The following is a 6,678-nucleotide window of genomic DNA, read 5'->3' as shown; positions in this document are numbered from 1 at the left end:
CTATAAATATCCTAATCCTTTCAAACGTTTGAGGTTAATTAGATTTTTCCAGAATTATTGTGAGTTTTATTCACTTTCTCTTGTCCAACAGAGCCTTTCTTGAATACTTAAGAGTTTCTTGAGAGTATTCAAATTGAACTTATCAATCAAGTAATCACCCTTGGTTGTGGCGTTCTTCTACAAACAACTTTGGTTTGCTAAGTTATTAAGTTGTGGGTTGAGAGATTTTCGTAGTTCATAACTTCGTGGCTTGGAAGGGTCAAGAGTTTTCGCAATCCAACTTGATTTTTCGTCTTAGTCCAGGGTTTGGTGGGATACGAGTTCAGCCCTTCTAGGTGGGTTCATATCACCTAAATCGAAAGCCTAGGAACTAATGCTTTCAAGGAAGTATGGAGTGCAGTTTTAAAAACATAAAATAATCTATTATGTAGATATGCATTAGGAATGTTTCAGAAACAGAAAAAAGATATCACATAAATGAAAAAGAATTGCTTGTAGTAATAGGAGGATGTCATAAATTTTACTACTTTTATTACCTTAGAAATTTAAGCTACGAACTGATAATTCTCAAGTAAGAGCATTTATTAAAAATAATATTAAATCCCATTTAGCACTCCATTTCACCACACCAAAACACACAGACACACACACTCTCTTTCCATCTAAAATTCTCTCAAGTCCCATAACTCTCTTTTCAAAACACACTCTCTCTAAACTCTCTCAAATTCAAATCTCTCAATTCTCTCAACTCTTAAATCCCATTCAACACTCCATTTCACACACCAAAACACACACACACACACACACACACTCTCTCTCTCTCTCTCTCTTTCCATCTAATTCTCTCAACTCTCATAACTCTCTCTTCGAAACACTCTCTCTCTAAACTCTCTCAAATTCAAATCTCTCAACTCTCACTCTGCCTCTAAAACAATTCCAATAATTGTTGGACACACTCCCTCAACACTCATCTCTATCTTAGCTAGACTCTCTAGGCTTGCATCAACTAGGCTAGTCTGTCTTGATTCACATTAATTAGGCTTACCGTGTCTACAAGCAATGGCAAGTAGCAATTTCTAAGTAAGTAACTTCTAAGCCATTATAGTTAAATATTGAAATTATGTCATTAATTTACATATGTTTAGATAGAATTTAAACTATATCATTAATTTATATGTTTAGATAGAAATTACATTATGCTATTAATTTACACGTACTCTATTTACATTTCTAAGCCATTATAGTTAAATATTGAAATTATGTCATTAATTTACATATGTTTAGATAGAATTTAAACTATATCATTAATTTATATGTTTAGATAGAAATTACATTATGCTATTAATTTACACGTACTCTATTTCGTTTTGATATGTTGTTATATTATTTTCAATATGTAATTAAATTATATAGTACATTAAATGAAATTAATGTAATCCTATCATGTGATTTGATTTGTTTAATAGTGATTAAAGTTAAATTGATCATATGTTAACATATAATTTTTTTAGTTCGAGCATTTAAAAGTAAATGAATGTAATATTAAACTTTTTATGGTGTACTTTCTAGAAACAAGTAGAATTAAATTTAGCTTGTGATTAATTTATGTTGTTTAATATAAAATTAGTCTAGGATTAGCTCATTATCCATTTCATAATTTATGAGATTAAATTAATCAATATGAAAAAATGTCGACAATCATTTTAATCGTTATGATTAATTACATTAACAGACAGATTGTCATTATATGCAATCTAATTTGATGATATTTGTTAGATTAGGTGGAAAATGTTGGGTGATAATTTCTTGGTGATTCAACTATATTGGAGAGGAAAATTTGTATATGACAAAGGATCAATATCATACAATCCTCCAATATGCAAGAGCATTCTTTTCCTAAAACAGAGAGAATGTTTTGATCAACTAGTTGATAGGATATATAACATTATGGATCTAGATTGGGATAGATATAAGGTTAGGCTCATGTTCTAGAATTGTGTCAACATAGGTATGTTTGCCAAGATGCCTTTGATAAATGACAACAAGTTGATGCAACAAACTATATGAAATCCAACTCAACTCAACATGCCAGTAAGATATGCATTTAGGTGGAGGATCTCTTAGGATTGGGATGGTCTAATAATTAGCTAGGCCAAGATGCCACCAGTGTATGTATCCTGAGCAGCTGAATGTGGTTGGGATAGCGGATTTTTATGACAGCCAATTGACTAAATCAGATTATAGAGGTGTCCATTTGACTAGGAGAGGGCGGAGAAGAATCATTGGGTGCCATACTGAGGATCGCCCTAGTAGTTGTTAGGTAGCAAAGCATCTACCAGTCAAATGGGTCAAACATGGGTTGTTGCACAGTTTATGCCATCGCCCAATGAGATATCCCACATCCGTAAGAGAAAGAGGAAAAGAATGGTTTAAGAACTTGGGTGCTTGGGCTACATAGTAATTTTGGGTTAACTATTTTGGGCTAGTGGATTTCGGTACAAAAAATTACTTGGGCCAGCCTTGGACCCGATTCGTTACAGTTGATGTCAGAGCAAACCTCGCATGGTCTCAACGTGAGGTGTGCCTCGGCCAGCGAGTTATGGTTCTGACTACGCAAGGGAGTGCAGGGAGCTAAGTGCTGCGCAGGGCTAAGTACCATGTTCGATGGAGGCCACCTCTAGAACCTGCAGGACTAAGTGCCACGTCAGACAGGGGCCACCTCTAGAGTCCGTACGAGCCACCTCTAGAATTCGAGCATGACCAAGTGGACAGTTTGAATTCTAACGGGTTTTGCGAGGACACAAAGTCCTAAAGGTGGGGAGAATGAGATATCCCACATCGATAAGAGAAAGAGGAAAAGAATGGTTTAAAAACTTGGGTGCTTGAGCTATATAGTAATTTTGAGTTAGCCATTTTGGACCAGTGAATTTCGGTCCAAAAAATTACTTGGGCCAGCCCTTGGACTCGAGTCGTTACACCCAACCCAATTTATGGGTACACTATGCCTAGTCCTTTTCCAGCATTTGGGTACACTACCACTCCCTCTACTTCTACCTCTACTTCCTCTTAAGGTGTTGCTTAAACTAATTTTTTCCCAGGAGGTGGTAACCTAGACTCCATATTTGGGTTCCTCTATCGTTTACAGGATAGGTCATCTGCATTAAATTGTCCAAACTACTCTATTCCCAATTGACCTCTGCCTGTTCCTATTCCATAGCAGACTTTATATACTCGAGACCAATACCAATAGGAGACTTCCACACATACCGCAGTGCACAAGATGACAATAGTAGTAAGACTTCGGTATTAGCTGACAAGGATGATATGCCAAACAATGATGCAAGCGAGAATGATGCAATACCAATCCAGGTTCCTGGAGTGCCAGGGAGGCTTGAGGGGCAACATCTTCAACTTCCACGCCTTCCACGATAGCGAAGGAAGCCCAAGAGATTTTGCTACTCAACAGCACCTCACAATAACGACAAAGGACAAACATTGATAATTACTTTATTATTCATTTACGTTCATTGATTAATTTGTTATCTTTTTGGTATATCTAATTTAATAAATTATAATTGCATCTACAATGCTTACAAAAGAAATTTCTTTTACAATTAAACTACTATTTGATTCCTTATAACACAACTCTAATTTAAATTACATACTCAGCATATTTACTTAAACTTAGATAACTAAATTTGTATAATAAAAAAATTAAAATCAAATACTAAAACAAAAAATAGAATTTGTTACATAATTTAGATTACACATTTTTGATAATTTTAGATAGTTTAAATTTGTTAAATAATTAGTTGCAATAGGTCTTCAAAAAAGTTTTTAAAAATGAATATTTTAAGCTACTGCCCTGTCTTAGAGACACGGCAAACAAGAAAATTTAAAAAAGGGCCCGTTGTGTGCTAGGAACACAACAGGCTCTATATATTAGTTGGTCCCTAAGTGTGGCAGGGACCAATTTACAAATATGATCCTCCATGTGTCTGACATATGGTTAAAAAAATAAAGCTATTAAACTAGCCCACCATGTGTCAAAGACACGGTAGGCATATATAGAGAAATGCTTGGTTTTTCAACAATATTTTTCGGACCATTTTTTGGGACAATATCTACAAGAAACCAAACAGAACCAAAGTGTAGAAAATAGTTCATGAAGCCATAAAAATCTAATCTTTGAAATGAAATTGCCCTTTACAATCAAACTCCTGATCGACTATCAAACTAATGGCTGATCAGAATAGCAGAAAGAAATTTTAAGATCAACAAAAGAAATTGCTCACATCAATTTCAGTTGGATGCCACACCAACACCAAAATATTCTCGGCAGACTGCTTTTCACCGGCAAAATACTTGAGGCAATCAAATGATTTGCGCCTAGTAACAGAAGAAGGGAAAGGGTCAGCCATTGGAACATGGTCAATAATCGCTCAAATGTGGAGAGACACAGAGATTATCATTCAATACAATTCAATTCAGAGTAATAATGGCATATCTCAAGACTTGTAGTCTCTTATTCTTTTGCCTAAAATTCTAAACCTGAGAGCCAAAAAAGGGCATGAAGGAAAATTTATCGCCCATTTAAGCAGTACTTGATAGTACTATTTGCAATAATGTCTCACAATAGAAAATCTAGAAGACTATTATACCCCTAAAGAGGTAGAAGAAAATAAAGTTACCACTGAAAATCCAACTCCTTTTTATATAATATAAGAATTTAAACTTATAGGGTCATAAATGTTTAATAAGCAACATTTTATTTTGAAGGACTGATGTTTGTGTCATTAGAACTCCTTTGGAATAGTTAGCTGGTAGGGTTATTCAATGGTTGGGTAATCAGTCCACCTCAACTGCATGTCATGGAGAAGAAAATTTTCATTTTGTAAAATAATTCTATTCAACCAGTTAATCAATGATCTATAACTTGTGGAATATGATTGTGTACACAGGATGAGTCCAAGGAACTTTTGGCCACATCCAAGGCCCATATTTGGGGAAAAAAAGTTTGGATCTAAACTTCACGAAATTCGACCATCTTTGGATCCTGTTTTCATAAGTATTTATGCTAAATATTTCCTAAGGTTAAAACTATCTCCCAAAAGCAACAATCCAAATGCGCCTTTTTTTACATAAGTCTATAGCGATAAAATTAGTTCATCTTAAAGCCTACCCTTGATATAAGAGTACTATATTACACATGCTCTAAAAAGCATTGTTAGAAGCACATGATAAAAGTATAGAAATGTAAAAAAATGAAAAGTAAAAGAAAAGAAAAAATAAACACGCCAAAACCATCTACCCAATAAGAAAAATAACATTATACAAAAAAGTAGTTGAAATTGTATAGTGCTTATAGGACTTGTTAAAAATTTTGAATGGCAAAGTATTTAGGGCAAACTTTTCTACCCCTACCAAGAATAACAGATTAGAAAGAAAAGCAATTAAATAACGTGAATATGAAAAATAAAGAAACTATGTATATACATGTGTGTGTATGTGTGGACAATTTATTTGTGTAACATGGGTATTTTAAAAAGTATATATACATATATATATGTTGAAGACTTAGGTCGACCAATTCTTGATTTTGATAATTAATAAGCAAATGATGGTGTGAATTAATATTTTTAGTGAGAATTTTGCTAGAACAAGAGCCCATATATTTGGAAAAAGGAAGGATGAAAAATAAGAATGAATAAGGATTGTTGCTCAACATAGGACGCAGTTTCGGACGCACAATTACTTGATCGGATGTCTACAGCATCACAATGGAGATATCCCCTATCATTGAACACAGCATCAGACGCATAATGAAGGGTTGGTTGTCCAAACATTGAAGCAAATAACATTAGACATAGTGTGGAACGCTAACTCACTCTATTGGCCATCCGAAAATTAAAAACAAAACTTGAGAAGCTACAGATCTCTTTCGGACGCATCTGTCAAGTAGTACATATTTGGATCAACCATCCGATCGAGTTTTGGACACATGCTTCGAATGCAGATCATTAGGTTCAGACGTCTGACAGCTCCAAAAGCTAGTTTTTAACATCTAGTTTTTTTTTTTTTAACCGTTGGAGAGTTTCCTGGACTAGATTTTCATCTTCTATAAATACCCCAAGACCTAAAATATTAGAAAAACTTTTGCCTACATCAATTACAAGCTTCCTAGAGTGATTTTGGTAAGAAAATACTCTCCTTTGTTATCTTGTAGTTTTTATGAGGTTGTAAAGCAAATTGTAGTTCTTAATTGATCGGGGGTATTTAATTGTAGTATAGTGAGAGTTAATTCGAGTGATTTGTAATATTCTTTGACTCAACTGAAGGATGTTTAGGGTGAGTAAAGAGTGAATCTTCATTTGTACAAGTTGGTGTGCTTGACCAACAATTGAAGAAACTAGTAGTGGATTCAACTCCAAATTTGAAAGAAGTTTGGGAATGTGATTGATTTGCAATTCATTTATCTTATTGTTCTTTCTATTACTACTTGATTGTGTGATTCTATTGCCTTATCTTCTTTCCTATTTTGTATGCTTAAGTGTGTGATCATTTAGGTTATTTTTAGCTAATCAAATTGGTTGAAATTTGCGTTTCATCTTGTCTAATTTGCATACAATCTAATTCATCCCCTATCCCCTAGGTTGCACTTAGGCCTTACATACATTT

This window comes from Coffea arabica, chromosome 2e, assembly GCF_036785885.1.
Source record: "Coffea arabica cultivar ET-39 chromosome 2e, Coffea Arabica ET-39 HiFi, whole genome shotgun sequence".
In the NCBI taxonomy this organism is placed as follows: domain Eukaryota; kingdom Viridiplantae; phylum Streptophyta; class Magnoliopsida; order Gentianales; family Rubiaceae; genus Coffea; species Coffea arabica.
This window is presented reverse-complemented; position numbering follows the sequence as displayed.